At 42.6% G+C, this 21,037-nt stretch overlaps 1 protein-coding gene across 3 annotated transcripts in view; it reads left to right on the top strand.

The window, feature by feature from the left end:
- Nucleotides 1–21,037, top strand: part of adgrl1a (adhesion G protein-coupled receptor L1a) — a 286,520-nt gene that overhangs the window by 86,952 nt on the left and 178,531 nt on the right. For all 3 annotated transcript variants that reach the window (XM_058050254.1, XM_058050252.1, XM_058050253.1), the window contains exon 6: nucleotides 19,985–20,121. The gene's annotated coding sequence lies outside the window, so the exon portion shown is untranslated. The remainder of the gene's footprint in view (nucleotides 1–19,984; nucleotides 20,122–21,037) is intronic.

Genomic DNA, 21,037 nt, shown 5'->3' with positions numbered 1-21,037 from the left:
TGGAGGAACTAAGCCAGTAGTTAACAGAAAATATTTTAACAGAAATATTTTTAATAATTAAACATATATATAAATAATGAATTAAATATAAACATTTAAGTCAAAATAATGACAAATATTTGAAACAAATGAATTCATTAAATACATGAATAATATCTCATTATATATATATATATAGCGATGAGTCCACCAAAATATCTTAAAGATGGAGGAACTAAGCCAGTATTTAAAACAGAAATATTTTTGAATAATTAAAACATATATATAAATAATAAATTAAATATAAAAATTGAAGTCAAAATAATGAGAAATATTTAAAACAAATGAATTTATTAAATACATGAATAATATCTCGTGATATACTATAATATAATATATAACATATATATATATATTTAAAACATAATATCTCATGTCTGGTTTAATAACAAATAAACAGTACCCCCCCCCCCCCCCCCCCCCCCCCGCTGTCATATAATTATAAATGTAATATTAAAGCAGAGATCAGCATGAAAAATAATGAGTGTAAATACACACCAAACATCCACGGACCCGTGTCTATAATATTGGCATGAAGCAAGACCCCACCGGAGAAGTTCAGTGTGTAATTGTCATGTGTCCCAAGAGGACAGAAAAACAGAAGAGAATCCACTGAAATGGGAAGGAATTATAGCGTGTTTATTGCCATGGTGGATATAATATAAATGATTCTCTCGCAAAAGAAGGCACTGATAAATGATCTTCCACCCATTGATTGCTACACACACACACACACACACATATATAAGCACACACACACACACACACACACACAGAATAATAACACAGCACAGTTAGTACAGAGGTGTTGTTTGCTCTGTGAAGGTTCTTTTTGTCTTTATTTTTTTTTTCATTGTATTTCCTATTTGTCCTCAGGTTGAGTTTTAATGGCTGAACAAATCAAGGCAACACACTCCTCTCAAAGCTTAAATTAGATTTGCACCTGCAGCTAACTTTCACTTTGCTCCTCTGGAACTTTAAGAGAATAACCCCCCCCCTTCAAAAGAATCTAAAGAAATATTGAAAAAATATATATAATGATGAAAAATCTGCGCCCTATATATTTATAAGTAGATTATATTTTCTATTTAATTGTGATTAATTGCATTTTATCCATATAGTAAACTCGTAATTAATCAGAATTAATTGCAAACGGAAGTGTTTAACTATGTGTACCTAATGAAATATTATTTAAAATAGTAATACACTTATACACCATTCCAAATGCATGTTAGTTTAATTGGCAAATCTAAATTGTCCATAGGTATGAATGTGAATGATGATGGGCTGGCGACCAGTCCAGGGTGTACCCCGCCTCTCGCCTGAAGTCAGCTGGGATAGGCTCCAGCATACCCCCGTGACCCTAGTGGGGATAAGTGGTATATTATGAGTATGTTTGTGTCTTATCTTCCTGTCCAGGTGAGCCACTTTGATCATTTTAATCATATGAAAACAACATTATACGTACGTATATGTAAGTTAATTGAGCGCCCACATCTGTAGCTTTTTTTTCAGATGTGTAGCAAAGCCTGCTTTTTTACAAAGCTCTCCCCCATGTGGTCGTATTCAATATTCCCTCATTTATTGCAGTTAATTGGTTCCAGACGTAACAGTGATAAGTGAATTTTTTTCACAGTAAGATTCCTTTATTATAAAAATGAATATTTTTGTAGTTGGAGCATAAAAAACCTGTATATGATCTTTCTAAATATGGCTTTCTAACATTATTAGAGCCCTCTAGACATGAAATAACACCCCTATAGTCACCTTTACACTAGTCTTCTTCAGTGGTTCAGCGTTGAGTTTTAGCGTGCCGTGGGTTCCGGTCGTAATAGTAGCCTGTGTTTTTATTAGGGATTACCGTGTCTGTCGCGAGATACTTTAATCCCAGGCAATAAAAGCCTGTTGTTCCGCTGACATAGTCTGGTGCTTGTGTGTCTCTCCGAACATTACAGCGTACAGTACTACAAATCATCCCAAAATGTTTTAACATGTTCTGCAAGCCTCATATTTGCATTTGAGTTCATTTTGCCCTTATTGTGCTTAAATGCTTCATTTAGGGAACGAAATACATAACATTTGCTTTAATACGCATATTTTTTTTTACTAATAAGAGGCTGTTTTCAACCACAAAACAGCATTAGTTAACAGCATATTTCAGATACAAAGCCATAATGTTGTCATTCTTATCTGTAAAACATAAAATTTGACAATGACTGTTAGAATTGCAGTGCCGTACATCTGACACCCATGCGTGTTTCTCCACAAAGGCGAGGTGTTGCCCTTTGACATGGTCTCCAAGCTCTGCCTTTTTGGTCTTGTTGGTGATCAGCGATTGGGTTCCATTGTGGAGGGCTTTATGCAGCCTTCAAAACATTACTATTAAAAGCTACAGTATGTGCTTTTAAAGTTGACATAAAAGGCGGCAGCAGTGTTTCATAACTTGAGTCATGTTGTGCCCAATTTCATATCTTCCTTCGGGGAACAGAATATTTGTTGCACAGTTTGAACTTTAATCAAAGTGCCTGCATACAAATCTGTTACTGTAACAACAAAGACTTGAAATTGCTGATATCCAATTATGCAGTATTGGTAGCGAACATCACTAATAAATAGAAATAAATATTACTATATATGTGGTGTGCATCTTAGAATGCAAATTACGCATATAGTATATATTTAATATATAAATGAAAAAATATTTCCAAATATAATCCCTGTTTTCTAGACAATCAAATCAATATTAGCATGGCAAGTCAAAGTGAGCATTCACTAACTTTCCCCGTCGGTAACTTCATCTCACTTCCTGTCGGTTTTCTCATCTCCGGGGGTTCCCAACACTGCTTTCCGCATGCTCCTGCTCAAAAGCGGTCCCAGCTGAAGTAAAAACAGGAGCTGCAGAGGTAGACACATTCACAAAATCCTCCCGCTTCCCTCTGAGGCTTGGCGTAATATGCAAAGCGCAGGTGGGACCTCAAAGCAAGGCTGAGAACCACACAGAGCAAGTATGGCGTGATGATCACTGAACAATCAATGTGAGAGTGGGATAGGGGGGGCACCTGTGGACTTGGGGTACTTGTGCACTAATCGCTAAATTAGCGAAAAACCTATTTGCGAGCTCCATGCCTGACTTTGGGGGACACCCACAGCTCATTATAGCCTCATACTCCGGGCAGAGGAGGAGAAAAATAAAGGAAATTATACAATCGCTCAGGTGAGAATGGCAATTAAGGAAGTGCTTAAGAAGAGAAGGAAATTATGCATCGTACAAGCATAATTTACTATTGTCTCCTGTGCCTGCCTTTAAATCATGGCTGGTCCTGGCTGCAGATTTTGGGTTGGTGCAGGGAGTCTACAAGAGCGATTGTTGTTACTTTATGCTGTCTTCTCCCTTGTATAGTTTTTGGCACTCGTGAGCCACTTCATTAGGTACACCTACAACATCGACATAGCTCCAGTAAAAGAGGCAAGAGGCGGGGTACACTCTGGACTGGTCGCCTGCCAATCACAGGGCACATATAGACAAACAACCATTCACACTCACATTCATACCTATGGAACTCACTGCGACATAGGGAAAAAGTGAGTAATTTTACTTTATTTTAGTTTAATTCTATTATTGTATGACATGTTAGGATTTTAAAATGCAAATATTGTCAAACTATGACAGGTTCAAGGCAGCGATTTCACCCTAGGACAGACTAATTCACTTTATCTATGGAGAAAAACATGTTTTGTGGTTAGAACAACGAGGAAGTCAACCAATGTTTTACTTTATTTTCGTTTTATTATACCCCTCCAATGCTGGCGACCAGTCCAGAGTGTACCCCGCCTCTCGCCCAAAGACAGCTGGGATAGGCTCCAGCACCCCCTGCGACCCTCATGAGGATAAGTGGTAGAAAATGAATGAATGAATACTCCTCCAACTAATAGGAAAAGCAGGTTTGAAATTCATTCATTCATTCATTCAACCACCCCACCCCAAGGGAGGCATGATGATGCAGAATAATGGCTTCAGTTTGCCCAAACTAATCATGGCTGCCATATTTAAACAGAACACGACCAATGCCAACTATTGACAAGACACTCACATTCATACCTATGGACAATTTGGAGTCGCCAATTAACCTAGCATGTTTTTGGAATGTGGGAGGAAACCGGAGTACCCGGGGAAAACCCACGCATGCACGGGGAGAACATGCAAAATCCATACAGGGATGACCGAGGATGGAATTGAACTCGGGTCTCCTAGCTGTGAGGCCTGTGTGCTAACCACTCGTCCGCTGTGCAGCTGGTAATTTATTTAAATTAAAATTGTATTTACATTTTTATTATATAATGCTGAACACATGCACTGCATCATACCATTGCAGGGTTGCTATTATATATTTTCACTCTCTAATAATGTTAAAGTTGTTAAAAATGTCGTAATATAGTGATGTAATCATATATTTTTCCTATGCTGTAAAAACATGTAATATTATGAGAAAAAATAACAAATCTTATAACATTCCTTATATTTTGAGGATTAAGTTGTAGTAGTATCTCTGTGTGGAGTTTGCGTGTTCTCCCCGTGCATGCGTGGGTTTACTCCGTTTTCCTCCCACATTCCAAAAACATGCTAGGTTAATTAGCGACTCCAAATTGTCCATAGGTATGAATGTGAGTGTGAATGGTTGTTTGTCTATATGTGCCCTGTGATTGGCTGGCGACCAGTCCCGAAGACAGCTGGGATAGGCTCCAGCACCCCCGCGACCCTCGTGAGGATAAGCGCTAGAAAATGAATGAATATTTAAGCATTATTAGAGCCCTCTGAACATTAAATAACACCCCTATGTTGACTTTTAAACTCTTATTACCCAAATTTTGAAAACAAAAGGAAATAAAACCTTTTAGGGGCTGCATGGTGTATGAGTGGTTAGGACAAAGGCTTCACAAATAGGAGACCCAAGTTCAATTCCACCCTCGGCCATCTCTGTGTGGAGTTTGCATGTTCTCCCCGTGCATGCGTGGGTTTTCTCCGAGTACTCCGGTTTCCTCCCACATTCCAAAAACATGCTAGGTTAATTGGCGACTCCAAATTGTCCATAGGTATGAATGTGAGTGTGAATGGTTGTTTGTCTACATGTGTCCTGTGATTGGCTGGCGACCAGTCCCGAAGACAGCTGGGATAGGCTCCAGCACCCCCTGCAACCCTTGTGAGGATAAGCAGTAGAAAATGAACGAATGAAGTTGTAGTAGTGAGATAATATGCAGTGAAATCACACAAAAAACACAAGAAAATATGTATAGGGGATATTAGCGTCAGGATCGTCTGCTTTTTCCACTGATATCGGACGATACCAATCAGTGGCCAATCGGGGCATGCCTTGCTTTAATTTTGCAATACCAATATATTATTGCATGAACAAAGTTGTTATGTGTGTGTGTGTTTGTGACCCGGAGGCTTCCACATTCATTTAGATTCAATAACACAGCAAGTTTTAATCAATTTTGCCAACGCAGAGCACAAGATCCAGGCCGCTTAGCTTCACGTTCCATTAAATGTCTAATATTTGGAGCAGTCGCATGGATGCCTGAGAAGGCAGGTGCTCTGCTTTCCCAGCTTTGGAAGCTCACTGGCTGATCGTTTTTGTCTAATATTGATTGACTGACTGTCAACTGCACACATTACACTGCAAAAAAAGGGAACATTTTTTTTTTAGTGCTCGCTGATGAGCCATTGGAGATGGAATCCTAAAATACACATCGGAGCGTGCGAAGGGAGTGAAAGGGAACCGAAGCTATTGTTGCCGTAATGCACGCCGCTAATTGCTGTAATGCTCTGAATGAACTCTTCACCTTCACTCGACGCTCACCACAAAGACGCCACTGGACACCCCCTTGATGCGCACCCTCATTTCCACCCCCCCCCCCCCCCCCCTCGCTCACCTGCCAATTTGCCAGCAGTAAAACTAATATTGTCTTTAATCAGATGCAATTAGCCTCACAAGTTAAGATCTTGTTGCAATTACAAGTCATTAAGATGATAATGCCATTAGGGGAGTCGGGAAAAAGCGCCGCTTGGGGTGCACCCCTCGGTGATGCATTGTTTTGATTTTGTCTTTCACGCCGGAACAATAGCCGCTTTATTGAAAAACAGTTGCCTTTTTTTTTTTTTCGAAAACATTCACTGCTATTTCTATTGATCTCTGCGTGTATGGCGCTTCCAAACGCTTCTTCCAATGTCAAGTCACATGATGAGTGAGTCTTCTGGTTAGCACTTTGGGAAATTGCTGGAAAAGGGTTGGAAAAATACATTCCATACAATACGATTTGACCTTTGACCCACGCTGACCCAAATCAATAGGTGTTGCCACAACGGAAGAGTACCGGTAATCACATGTTTCTTTTTGTCATCTAGCATTGGACGCCATTCAAAATGCTCACTAATGATGTTTTTTTGTATTAGTTTTTACCTCTGCCATCTTGTGTCCAGTTGACAAAATTAGGGATGCTTTTATGCTGCCGATACCGAAATCGGCCAATACTGATATCGATCACATACATTCATTGTTAATGTTTATATATACTATTGCCTATATCAGCAAGGTTTTTTTCTGTGAGAGCTACTTTTACGAAAAGAAAATGGTCGCCAATGGTGGTGACCAATCCAACCACTGCTGGGCTTCTCCAGCTCCATCCGCGGCCTTCTAAACCCTATCTTCTGCGTCCTCGGTAGAGGTCTACACGGCTGTGCTTTTCCTTGGCCGCCCCGCCCCACAGCCGTGGCACAACAATTAAAAAAATTAAATGACCTCTTTTCAGCTCAAGATCGTATAAATTGTGTGAAAAAGATGATATAAGGAAGGATTATGGACAATATAGGTGACCTTTCAAGAAACAGAAACCTCTAGTCCTCGGCATCCCGAAGAGGAGACAAAATGGCGGCACTCGTCCGTCAGCTTGGCACCAAAGCCCGGTCCACACGAGCTGGGCACGCTCTCATTGCAGAGAATACTTCACCTGAATACTCCGAGTTAGTGGTTGATGGGGGTGTTCAAGTCACGTGTCATCTTTAGCCCGAAGCAGACCCGCACACAACAAAAGTTCCTCCTGCACTAAAAGTGCTGCATAGTGTTTGCATGCTTCCAAATTCATACGGAGGCGGTACTCGCCACATACAGATCCTCAAACTCGTGTTTGTCCCCAAATCCTGCACCAATCTAAAGCTTTTAAAAGCGCCAACCTGGTGAGACATTTTTCTAAGCATATTTTGCAGGGTGCAAAACAAATATCACTCTCACAAAGACAGGAAGTCCCACACATGGCAGACATGCTTGTTTCGGCTTTGTGGAGAGAAAGTGGGCGGGAGACGGTTGCTATAAGCTGGATGCTGTAATGGGGGCGTAATAAAGCAAGTGTCGATACTGTGATTTTTTTTTTTTTTTTTTACTGATATCGGCCGATACTAGTCAGTCCCCAGTCGATCAGAACACCCGGAGTCAAAATCCATAGAGTACCCAGTAGGGGGTGTGTAACAGTACCTCACTTCATTTTGGGTACCATAAGAGAACCTACACTTTTTCAGTACTTTGGTTCCGGTTTTCCACACCAAAATATCTGATAAAACATTCCACTGTTCTCAAATATCTTAATTTTGATTTTTCTATACACAAAATAAGATTAAAAAAATTAATAAAAAATTAAGAATAAAGACAATAAATCACTCAGTAATAAATAAGTAAAATAATAATAAAACAACAAATAAGAAAAACGTAAGAAACCACATACAGTTGGTAGAGAAATTATTTTTTTCAGATTGAAATGTACAGTATTAAGTTATTTAACCTTTAACATGAACATTAATGAAACTTAATAATTTTACCCAATTAGCAAGTTAGCATCGTACTCAGTTCCATCTGGGAGCAGCGTCGTAACTTTAAACATGTTTGATGAGATGCTTTATCTTGACGTGTATTTTCCGTTTTATTCCAAATCATTTCCTGCATTTATTTGTAAGCCTTTAACTTCATTGCTAATCCAAAGCAAAACAGGGCGGGGTAACAGGGTAGGGTAACAGTATGGGCGGGGGCAAAATCATGTTAATTGTGTCCGGTGTGCACATAGCTTTAAGCTGTCATTTCAACATTAAACTTTGGTATCAAGGTGGGGGTCTCAAACTAGTGTCTCCCGCGGGCCGCATTTGGCCACCCCCACCCCAGTTTGACACCCCTGCTATACAGTATCCGTATCAAACTCATGCGGGCCGCACTAACATTACTCTTTCATGTTAAGGTGTGGGCCGTGGGCCGCCAGTTTGAGACCCCTGCTATAGACAGCACAGTAGTATATCATCCAAAGTGTGTGTTGTGAGAAAATGCCACCATGAAGCTATGAACAATGTTTAACAGGCTGTGTAGGCTCTTCAGTGTCTCTCTATTAGGCTCCAGAGCAGTTAGTCATTGATTCTGAAGAGTTTGTTCTCAAACCTGCAGAAATCGCTGCCTTGAAGTAAATGTGCTAAAGGCACACACACACACAGTCAGAGACATAGCACCCTTGATGGATTCATGTTCTCGCTTTGAAAGCTCTCCTACTACACCATTTTCTGCAGGCAGCTAAGGAAATCTTTGAGGATAAAATGCAATAAATGGTAAAAAGTAGCGTACAACATAAGACGAAAAAAAAACGTAAAACAGACTTACGAGTACAAGGTTTGTCTGTGTAGAGCCAGCCAGTCATTTTGTGAGGCACCAATCAGCCCTCATTACCATTGGGGGTTTTTTTTTTTTTTTTTGGTTTTTCCTTCCTCCTCTAATTAGCTCCCGCTGTCAATCAACAAGTGATTTCTGCTCACAATTGAACTAAAGGGATGGTGGCAGAAGCGGCAATGGCGGCATAATTGAAAATAATTGAGCAAATGACGTATTTGAGGAGTCGGCTTCACGGGCGCCACGGGGGCGGGATGCGAGCGCAGCGAGGCGGCGAGGACGCAGGCAAACAGAGCCGGCGCTTAATGATAATAAACAAAACACTCGCCTCCGTTCTGCCTCCCCTCCACCCGGGAGGATGAATGTGCTTATCTGAATAATCAGCCTGCAGACGTCTCAGTGTCACATGCGGTCCAGACGCCGTCTCAGTTGTCAGAAGCTCGGCGGACTCCAGAGGGCGCACAGCCCACCAGGGCCCTGGGGGCGAGTCGGACGTGCACCTGTGCTCCAGTCTGTTTGTATTAATTACAGGCGATGGGAGTAAGGTTGAGATTGTTCCACTCCAGTCCTGTTGGGGGCACTGCTGCTCAATAACTGCCGGCTTAGTTCATTCATCATATTAAGTTCAGGATGCAACACTAGCTTGTATTTTTGTTAGGGATTATTGTGCCTGTGTATGAGTGGTTAGCGCGCAGGCCACATGGAGTTCGATTCCACCCTCGCCCATCTCTGTATGGAGTTTGCATGTTCTCCCCGTGCATGTGTGGGTTTTCTTTGCGTACTCTGGTTTCCTCCCACATTCCAAAAACATGCTAGGTTAATTAGCGACTCCAAATTATCCATAGGTATGAATGTGAGTGTGAATGGTTGTTTGTCTATATGTGCCTTGTGATTGGCTGAATTAATATCTTTAATACGGGCTGCACATGGTTGAGTGGTTAGCACGCAGGCCTCACAGCTAGGAGACCCGAGTTCAATTCCAATGGTTGTTTGCCTATGTGTCCCGTGATTGGCTGGCAATCAGTCCAGGGTGTACCCCACCTCTCGCCTGAGGACAGCTGGGATAGGCTCCAGCACCCCCACGAGCGACCATTGTGAGGATAAGCTGCAGAAAATGAATGAATTATTGTGCTTGTTTGTGTGATAGTTTGAATCCGTAAGAGAAACCTGTTGTTTTGGCAAGTCTGGTGCTTGTGTATCTCACTGAACATTCATTCATTAATTCACTTTCTACCGCTTATCCTCATGAGGGTCGCGCAGGGGGGGGTGCTGGAGCCTATCCCAGCTGTCCTCGGGCGAGAGGCGGGGTACACCCTGGACTGGTCGCCAGCCAATCACAGGGCACATATAGACAATGAAGCTAACATGCATGTTTTTTGGTATGTAGGAGGAAACCGGAGTACCCGGCAAAAACCCACGTATGGAGAGAACATGCAAACTCCACAGAATTGAACCCAGGTCTTTTGCACAAAATCTTTTTTTTTAGGTTAGGCTCAGTGAGGGTAAAAATTAAACAAGCAAGCCTGGAAAAACAGTGGTAGGCTAGGCTAAAAAGGCCAGGTGAGTGGCCCCCGTAGTAGGATGCACAGGTAAACTAGATAACCCCAGATAAGTTCAGGAGTTCCGAACAAGAAGACATTGTTTGACTGCTCCACTGCTCCAGCAGCCAAATGTAGAAAACAACTGATGAGAGCAATGGGAACAGGTGCGTCCCGCGGTACCGCCGACAACCGGAAATCGGGGATCTAAAGGAGAGACACAATCATAGCTGAAGTCATAAAATAAAACCATAACTATAAAACAGAACATGACACACAAAGCAATAAAGAACAAGCTGCGGGCCGCTATTTGGACACCCTTGGTTTACAGTGTTTCGGTTATAGTTGAAGTAGTTGTAATGACGTTGCCACAAACTTCATTTGGGTTTTTCAGAAGCGTATCAGCCCCCCCTAAATATTCGCTTGTGGGCGTCTTTGTGTATCGTAGCGTCGAATAGCGTCGCAATTCCACCAAGGACTAAAAAGACGGCTTCGTTGTTTGTCATGGCTTGCTTTTCATCCTCCTCCTCCTCTTCCTCCAAGAGCTGCCTACCTCGCACACATCTTGGAGAAAATAAATAAACATCTCGCTTGCAATTTACATTTCCGTATGCTGCCAGTGGCGCCAGTGAGAGTGGATAATTGGCTTGAGAGCGGTGACGGAGAAAGAAGCAGTGAAAGCGATGCTGAGAAGGCCAACCTAACTAAAAAAAAAAAAAAAAAAGCCATTACAGGATTTTATTTTTTTTTTTGTGTGCGCTTCTCCTTCCCCCTCTTCACTCATCATTTTTCTTTCCTACGCTGCTCTTAACCACTTGTGCAGCTGAAAAGATTTACCTTGGCCTCCCATCCTCTCACCCCTGCAGAGTCACACTCCCGCCCCCCCCCCCCCCCCCCCCCCCCCAGAGATGCGTCTCATTCGCATTCATCCCGCATCCTTTCCTACTCATCCTCTCACCCTGTCTCTCTCTCTCTCTCTCGCTGTGTCACACCCACAGCATGGCGTTAATACACCAATTAGTACTAAGAGCAGATAATGGACTGTGTTGGACTGCAGAATGGGGGGCGGGGGGGAGACAGAGACATTGAGAATGGGGGAGGGAGGGAGGAAATGAGATATGGAGAAGCTGGTCCCCCGCTCCTGGTGTCTTTATGGACGCCTGGATATGATGGTTTCTTCATTCGTTTGTGTGCAAAGAGCATGAGCGGCCACGGGGGCTTGCGCTATGAAAGCTGAGGTGTTACACCGACGCTTTGCCGAAATCGAATGCTGAAATCTATTTGGCTTTGTCGGACTCTTGAGCTCTTTTTTTCTTGCCTGGAAATGCCATACAGGTTGTTCTTTTTGCAGGTTTTTATTTTTTTTTTCCCTCCATTCCTTGACACAGGGTTCATATCTATACGCCTACAGGCTGTCTTCTCCTGCGCTGGGATGAATATAAAGGCCATGCATGAAAGCCCCCCACTCCAAAAAAGACTTCCTCCAGGGATGCTGATTGCCGAGTAAAATATTTTCATGTTTTTCCGGCAGCCGTCACAAATAGGATATTGATCTTCATATTATGAAAATAGGTATTTGGTTATGTTTTAACACAACACAACACAATACGGAGTTCCACAGTTAGTATACAATATTAAAATACAATATTTTGTTTTATTCAATCATTCATTCATTCATTTTCTACCGCTTATCCTCACGAGGGTCGCGAGGGGTGCTGGAGCCTATCCCAGCTGTCTTCAGGCGAGAGGGCGGGGTACACCCTGGACTGGTCGCCAGCCAATCACAAAGCACATATAGGCAAACAACCATTCACACTAACATTCATACCTATGGACAATTTTTTGGAATGTGGGAGGAAACCGGAGTACCCGGAGAAAACCCACGCATGCACGGGGAGAACATGCAAACTCAGAGAATTGAACCCAGGTCTGTGTGGCCAACATGCTAACCACTCGTCCATCGTGCGTCTATACCACAACATAAACATTAATTCATAAATTTTCTAATTTTCTACTGCTTATCCTCACAAGGGTCGCAGGGGTGCTGGAGCCTATCCCAGCTGTACACCCTGGACTGGTTGCCAACCAATCACAGGGCACATATAGACAAACAACCATTCACACTCACATTCATACCTATGGACAATTTGGAGTCGCTAATTAACCTAGCATGTTTTTGGAATGTGGGAGGAAACCGGAGTACCCGGAGAAAACCCACGCATGCACGGGGAGAACACGCAAACTCAGAGAATTGAACCCAGGTCTGTGTGGCCAACATGCTAACCACTCATCCATCGTGCGTCTATACCACAACATAAACATTAATTCATAAATTTTCTAATTTTCTACTGCTTATCCTCACAAGGGTCGCAGGGGTGCTGGAGCCTATCCCAGCTGTACACCCTGGACTGGTTGCCAACCAATCACAGGGCACATATAGACAAACAACCATTCACACTCACATTCATACCTATGGACAATTTGGAGTCGCTAATTAACCTAGCATGTTTTTGGAATGTGGGAGGAAACCGGAGTACCCGGAGAAAACCCACGCATGCACGGGGAGAACACGCAAACTCAGAGAATTGAACCCAGGTCTGTGTGGCCAACATGCTAACCACTCGACCATTGTGCGTCTATTCCACAACATAAACATTAATTCATTAATAAATTTTCGAATTTTCTACCCCTTATCCTCATGAGGGTCGCGGGGGGGTTTGCTGTCTTCATGCGAGAGGCGGGGTACACCCTGGACTGATCGCCAGCCAATCACAGGGCACATCATAGAAGACATGCAAGCATACATGTAATACAGATATTCTTTTGACAAATGCTCAATGACTTATGGACAAATATTTGCTAAATCCTGCCCCTGCAAAGACGTTTTGCATGACGGGCGGCCATATTTGTCAAGAAATCTCAAATGTGCTTATCGATCCCCTACAAGTTTCGATTAAATTTGGTGATTTGTGTGAGAAATTTCAAGTCAATCTGATTTAATTCATTCATTTTTTACAAAAAAAATGCAAAAAAACAACTCCAGTTAATCTTTGTGGAATGTGGAAGGAAGCCATAGTACCAGGAAAACATGCTAACTCCACACAGGAAATACGACCGAGATCCCCAGCATGCGGCTTTCAAATCTGACTTATGGGGTTTTATAACGGCGCCGCCATGTGGTGTATTTGTTTGAAAAATAATAGCGGTTTGCACACAGGCCTCACAGCTAGGAGACCCGAGTTCAATTCCAGCCTCGGTCATCTCTGTGTGGTGTTTCCATGTTCTCCCCGTGCATGCGTGGGTTTTCTCCGGGTACTCCAGTTTCCTCCCACATTAAAAAAAAAACATGCTAGGTTAATTGGCGACTCCAAATAGGTATGAATGTGAGTGTGAATGGTTGTTTGTCTAAATGTGCCCTGTGATTGGCTGGCGACCAGTCCAGGGTGTACCCCCGCCTCTTGCCCGAAGACAGCTGGGAAAGGCACCCCCCACGACCTTCGTGTGGATAAGCGGTAGAAAATGAATGAATATTTAAGCATTATTAGAGCCCTCTAGACATGAAATAACACCCCTATATTGACTTTTAAACTCTTATTACCCACATTTGTAAATAAAATGAAAACCTTTTAGGGGCTGCACAGTGTGAGTGGTTAGCACACAGGCTTCACTGGCGACCAGTCCAGGGTGTACCCCGCCTCTTGCCCGAAGACAGCTGGGATAGGCTCCAGCATACCCGCGACCCTAGTGAGGATAAATGGTAGAAAATGAATGAATGATTCAGGAGTAGAAGAGTAACATTACATAAGGTGAATTTTGGCGCGACAGCAGATTAATATTCATGTACCGTAAGTTATCCACACCTGTATTAAAACACCTCAGACTATAATTCAGTGCGGTTGCGCAACCACACTGTTAACTACAACCACATTGTTAAATGAATAACTATTACTGCCTCTTCAGCATTATTGCATTGGTTGTGTTGTAAATGTATTCATAGCAATTTACTCCAATAATAACAGTAATTCCCACATGGCTCATCATTTAAAGTGAACTACACAGTAATGTAAACAGTTCTGCTAATAAACAATATAAGAGATGTTTCTTTTCCCGCTGCAATATACAGTAGGTACTATGTAGGTGCAAATAGAGCATGGTGTTATGTAAATAACATAACATTAGCATTTGTCATACATGATGCGGGATGAGTTAAACTCTAGCAGCTGTATCCATTTACACCTTATACTTTTTAAATCTCCGTCAGAGAAGATGGAACACCAGTGCAGAGAAATAATGAGTTTGAACAAAGACACATTTTGAGTGTGAGATTGCACCATTATGATAAAAAAAACCAAAAAAAAAAAAACAATGAAGGACGCCGCCACGTTTATCTTTTCATTTTGCCCGCTTCGCTTGTGTATTTTTGGGCCGCCTCCGTTTATCAACATGCACATCTGCAAGAAAAAGCAGGAAACGTATTATGATAATGTGAGTTGTGACAATTGAAGGCCATTTTGAATGTGATTCAGTGCCGGTGTGGGGGCGTCCATCAATGCCGTACTTTGTTTACACAAGGAACACCCAAATATAATATCCTCTATAATATTAAAATTGGATATTCTGGATGATAATTCAGTGTTGAACGCTGCACATGACAATCTGGGTGGTCTGGATGGACGGCAGATCGTGATATTTGAAGCCACTGACCTTTGCTTTGGAAAAGGTTTTGTTGGCTGGGATAAAAATGTCAACAATCAATTTATTTTGGGATCGATTCGAGTCGTCTCTGTGAAGTTGAGATCTTTTGTCTTCCCCTGGTGACTTTGCTCACTTTTTGGAAGTATCAACATGGTCATATTCGGAATGGCAATCAGTACTGTGTCCTCTTATTTGCACTACTACTACTAGTACTACTACTACTAAAATGCTTTAACAGATATTCTGTGTTACATCCAGTACTTCATACAGTTGCCATTTTACTACAATAATGTCCTAAACATTACTTTTACGTCAGATGGAGTGGGACACAAGACCAGTCTTAATGTTGGTTTTATCCAGCCGTGGTTTTGGTCCTGGTTGGTTTTGCCCAGTGTCTTTCTCATAGTGAACTCTGACCTTAACTGAGGCCAGTGAGGCCTGCAGTTATTTGGCTGTGGTTGCGGGGTCTTTTGTGACCTCTTGGATGGGGCCTGCAGTCCTTTGGATGTGGTTGTGGGGTCTTTTGTGACCTCTTGGATGGGGCCTGCAGTCCTTTGAATGTGGCTGTGGGGTCTTTTGTGACATCTATGGATGGGGCGTGCAGTTCTTTGGATGTGGTTGCGGGGTCTTTTGTGACCTCTTGGATGGGGCCTGCAGTTCTTTGGATGTGGTTGCGGGGTCTTTTGTGACCTCTTGGATGGGGCCTGCAGTTCTTTGGATGTGGTAGCAGGTTTTTTGGGACGTCTTGGATGGGGCCTGCAGTCCTTTGGATGTGGCTGTGGGGTCTTTTGCGATCTCTTGGATGAGGCCTGCAGTCCTTTGAATGTGGTAGCAGGGACTTTTGCAACCTCTTGGATGGGGCCTGCAGTCCTTTGGATGTGGTTGCGGGGTCTTTTGTGACCTCTTGGATGGGGCCTGCAGTTCTTTGGATGTGGTAGCTGGTTTTTTGGGACGTCTTGGATGGGGCCTGCAGTCCTTTGGATGTGGCTGTGGGGTCTTTTGCGACCTCTTGGATGGGGCCTGCAGTCCTTTGAATGTGGTAGCAGGGACTTTTGCAACCTCTTGGATGGGGCCTGCAGTCCTTTGGATGTGATTGCCTGGTCTTTTGTGACATCTTGGATGGGGCATGTAGTTTTTTGGATGTGGTTGTGGGGTCTTTTGTGACCACTTGGATAGGACATGCAGTCCTTTGGATGTGGTTGCGGGGTCTTTTGTGACATTTTGGATGGGGCATGTAGTTTTTTGGATGTGGTTGTAGGGTCTTTTGTGACCTTTTGTGACCTCTTGGATTGGAGTGGAGTTGTGGAGTCGTGGAATGATGAGAATTAAGTTGCACTTACAAGAAGTTGAAATCTGAAGTTGTCATTTTACAAGAAAGTTGTTCTTTTTTGATAAGTTGGACCAGCAGCAAGTGTGTGTGTGGGGGGGGGGTGTAATTTCAGAACAATAGCATTGGTTAGCATTGGAACAGTGGCTAGCATGTTAGCATCTTGTGTGGAGTTTGTTTGGAGTAACCAGCAAAAATTTTATTTTAAAATTTTGTCAGGAAAAAAATATATAAACATACTCAATATACTAATAAAAAACTTTTTTAATTTTTCTGCATTTTTAGTGCAATTTCCAAATTAAAACTACTATTTATTGCCTTTTTTTTACATTTCTCCTGTTCGATGTCTGTCACTGGCAGTATAGGCAGGTCAAATGTGCTGAATTTTGACAATTTTTAAAGCTCAGTGCGACTTGTAGCTGTCACTTCCCTGCTGCTGACATCTGTCAGTTATGTCTCACTCAAAACCACAAACAATACCTTGTACATGATTCCTGATGGATTTGCTGTCAGCGCAAGTCGTCAAAGTTTGCGCATTAAAGCCTCTTTCTAGAAAACCTCGTCTTATTTAAAGCAAGGTTGGCTTGCCAGTGTGCGCCGCTCAGATTAACACTCGTCTTGTGTGTTTTGTGCCGTCTCTATTGTTGTTGCTAAGAGACCGGGGTGTGATGTACAAGTGCTGCTCGTAGACACTGTAAATCTCTTCACGTTTTGCTTCTTTAGCGGGACACTTGTCCACTGGGCTGGGCTTTACTCTGCTTGAAGTCTCCTCTGGTCTCTCACACACACACACACACACACACACAGTATTTGTATTTGTATGTGTGTGTTGCCATCAAGCACAAACGATATTATGCTTGCGGTTTATTGGTGCATTGAGTCAGGCAGCCCATGAAGGTCAATTGTGAGTAGTGGCTATACAGCCCTATACAGTCTGTACTCCGAGCAATCCTAACAGAACCCGACAAAAGAACATCCAAAAATGTCCACAATGCAACAACAATGGTGCGATATCTCCAAGCCACGGTCATATCCTTAAATTCATTTGGCAGTGTGACCTATCCTAGCGGTGTTTATTCAAATTGTTTTGCAGTATTGGCAACGTTATTGTTACGTGACACTTCCAGGTTCATAAACGTCGACCTCTGGAGTCGATATTCCGTGAAGAACAAGATTATTGCATACAGCGAAGACCAAAAAATGTGGTTTAATTCAGTCCTACTGGGGGATTTAATGCATGACGCTTACTATAAAGTGCTGAATAAGGGAGCTTTCACACCTAAGAGGAACTCTGGTGTGTTTCCTCTGCTAGAACGCGTCTTTTGGGTCTCCGTCCACCTGCAAGTTTGGTTCACTTGCACTCAGATGGGAATGCCACTCGGAGCGGTATCGGAATGGTGGCAGAAATCATGCAGAAATGACAAATATATAAGAGAAAATGTGTTGGAAGTGCTCGTTCCTCTGTGTGTGATAATGGTATATATAATGTCTTATATTAGTATATTTTTGTATATTTATATTTAGCATATTTTTAGACGCTTTGTATGAAATTGAAGCTAGTAAATATAGCAACATGTAAAAATAACCTACTTTTGCAACCCAGCGGATGCCATTTTGTTTTGGAATTTTTCTGTTATGTCCGGACGACACTGGCGTGAAGAGCTGTGGCTGTAGGAAACCTCTGGATTAAATTTTACTCAATGCTACAAAATGACAGTAGCTTTATCTACCTCTGCATGCATTTTAAAAGTTGGCTGTTGGCGTCAAACTTGCTTTACACTTACCCTGCTGCTGTTTTACATTAAAGCAGGGGTGGGCAAACTGCGGCCTGTGTCTTAATCCGCCATATCATGACCAAATTGCTTTTAAAAGCAATTTTAAAACAGACTTGAGTCTGCAAAATAGTCAACACACTACACACAAAGTATCCTACCTACTGCACCATGTGGGCATACAAATACAGTAAGAAAAAAAAACATATATTCCTGCCGCAAGGCATGCTGGGTAGTGGCAATGTCCAATGTTTTATTTTTCTAAGTTCATATTGTGGCCTAGTGGTTAGCATGTTGACCACACAGTCAGGTGATTGGGAAGACCTGGTTTCCATTCTCCACTTTTCCTCCCACGTTTCCTCCCACATTCTGAAAACATGCTAGGTTAATTGGCTCATTGGTTAATTGTAAGTGTGAATGGTTGTTTGTCTATATGTGGCCTGTGATTGGCTGGTGACCAGTCCAGGGTGTACCCCGCCTCTCGCCTGAAGACAGCTGGGATAGGCTCCAGCATAACCCTTAATGAGGATATAGAAAATGGATGAATGGGTAGTTCATATTGTTGTTGCAGCTGGCTTACCCAGCAGGCCATGCGGGCATTTTGGAAATAGCCGTTTGAAGTAACAATGTAATGTTGATTTATGTGATGCTTTAACTTGCTGTGGATGTGTTGTGTTTTTGTTTCGGTGCACCGTGAGCAAGTATGTTTGGCGGGTCCTACAACTGGATGAGCAGTTTGTTCTTTACTGCTTGTTCTTTAACATTTTTTTTCTCAGTTTATTCAATTCAAATTTTTTCATTCATTCATTTTCTACCGCTTTTTCCTCACGAGGGTCGCGGGGGCTGCTGGAGCCTATCCCAGCTGTCTTTGGGCGAGAGGCGGGGTACACCCTGGACTGGTCACCAGCCAATCACAGGGCACATATAGACAAACAACCATTCACACTCACATTCATACCTATGGACAATTTGGAGTCGCCAATTAACCTAGCATGTTTTTGGAACACAGAGATGGCCAAGGGTGGAATTGAACCCTAGTCTCCTTGCTGTGAGGTTTGCGGGCTAACCACTAGACCGCGTGCCGCCCAATTCAATTTGTTATTAAAGTAAAAAAAAAAGTTCTATTTAAGTAGTTAAAATCACTTTAGTTAAATGTAGTTAAAAAATAACAAGGAAATGACGTACATAATAGTATGCGTATGCATTAACAGTGGATGTATCAAAGTGTTGGCTGGCACGAGGACAGAAGTTAAACAGCCATTTCCCTTATATGGGCATCGGGGGGCGTGTTCAACTAAGGGAGACAACGACGAAGGCGCCAGCTGGTTTTAATGTCAGGAACCAAGCGGCCCAAAGCAAAGCAGCAGCGCTCCAAAAAGCAGCATGTGGATTCTTTCGGCGCGTTAGAGAGAGAAGAAGGGGGGGAGTGTGCGTGTGTGCTTGAAGCCGGAGGAAGAGAGAGAAAACGAACCGCTGAGTGTGTGTGCGTCAGTGGTGCGCAGCACATCGGCGCAGAGAGCGAGTGCGCACACGGCGCCTCCTTCCCCTTTCCTCGTCCGTCCTATTTGAGGCTGCCAAGCGGGGCGAGGAGACGACACTCTCCCGGCTAGGGGGAACCACCAAGGACATTTTAGAAACAACTTCATTTTTTTTTTGTCTTTTATTTTTCTCACTTGAAACTTGGGTGTCATTTCAATTCGTGTGCTTTTATCTTTTAACCAGGACGATGCTGCCGTCGTTGTTTATTTGGATGATGCCCACTCGGGCACATTTTAATCAGCACCTATTCCATCTCTGAAGGATCGACACCCACCTCCCCTTGCAATCTTTATATTTCTTTATTTTTTCTTTTGCCATAAAAGGTTGTTTTGATGATAGCAGGCTGCTATTAATTTTTAATTCGTATGCATCCGCACGAAGGTGCCACCAGAAAGGAGGAGGAGAGAAGAAGAAGAAGAAGCGTGCAAAGAAGTGAGGCGGGACGCCAGAATGAATGAATGAATGAAGAAGAGACAGTGAGCATCCAAGATAGAGAGAACAACATTGGAGGAGCAGAGGTAGGAAAAAGCTTGTTTTTATTCTATATTATATTATATTCATGCATATGCACAATGTAGTCATTCTATGCAGGCTGCATGTGCTGTCGGTTGCATTCTGGATATAAATGCATTACATTAGTGGGACTTTTCAGCACATATATGGACTCATATCTATATATCTTTTTTTTTTTGTTTTTTTTTTACAAACGCATCCCCCACTTTTCTTATGTGTATGACTTTTGTAGCCATTATTGACTAAGAGAGCCTCAAAGTGAACTACTGAACATCCCATCCAGAGTACACCATTAATCCTCCACCTTGTCAAATCATGACCTGTAGGCCGCTTGCCCTCAGCAAGAGGAGGTGGAATAGGAGGGAGGGAGGCACGTTAGACCCCCCCACCCCTCCTCCTCCTCCTCAACCCCCCCAAGGAGTCCTTGACAAATGTTCCCCGGCAGCAAATGGACTTGTGCTTTTTAATTTAGCTTTCAATGTAACTTTTTAGTATGTGAAGCGTGCATGCTTTACGATGATAAATGTCTCATTTTCCTTGCGATATAAAACAAGAAAAAACAACGCTCGTCTGGCTGTAATTAAACATTTCATCCTAGGGTTCATACGGTGAATATTGTGCTATGCTGATCTAATTCCCTCGCATAATAAAACATCTAATAATAAAAGAAGGAAAAAAAAATCCACTGACAGGCAGCCCGTGTTGCGGTGTTATTGTGGTAGAAATTAAACCTCTTGTCCCCCCCCTCCCAACCCCTTCTCTCTGTGTTATTGTGATAAAATTGAAGCGGGGTAGTATTAAGGTAAGACAACAAAGCCAGCTAGAAAGCTGTTATTTTCCACCATGCTGACATTGTCCTGCCAATTCATAGCCTCGGAAAATTGCCGTGTCTGCTATTATAAATTCAAATCTTCAGGTGGC

This window comes from Doryrhamphus excisus, chromosome 15, assembly GCF_030265055.1.
Source record: "Doryrhamphus excisus isolate RoL2022-K1 chromosome 15, RoL_Dexc_1.0, whole genome shotgun sequence".
Taxonomy (NCBI): Eukaryota; Metazoa; Chordata; class Actinopteri; order Syngnathiformes; family Syngnathidae; genus Doryrhamphus; species Doryrhamphus excisus.
Note: the sequence above shows the minus strand (reverse complement) of the source record. Positions and strands in the feature narration are given on the sequence as shown.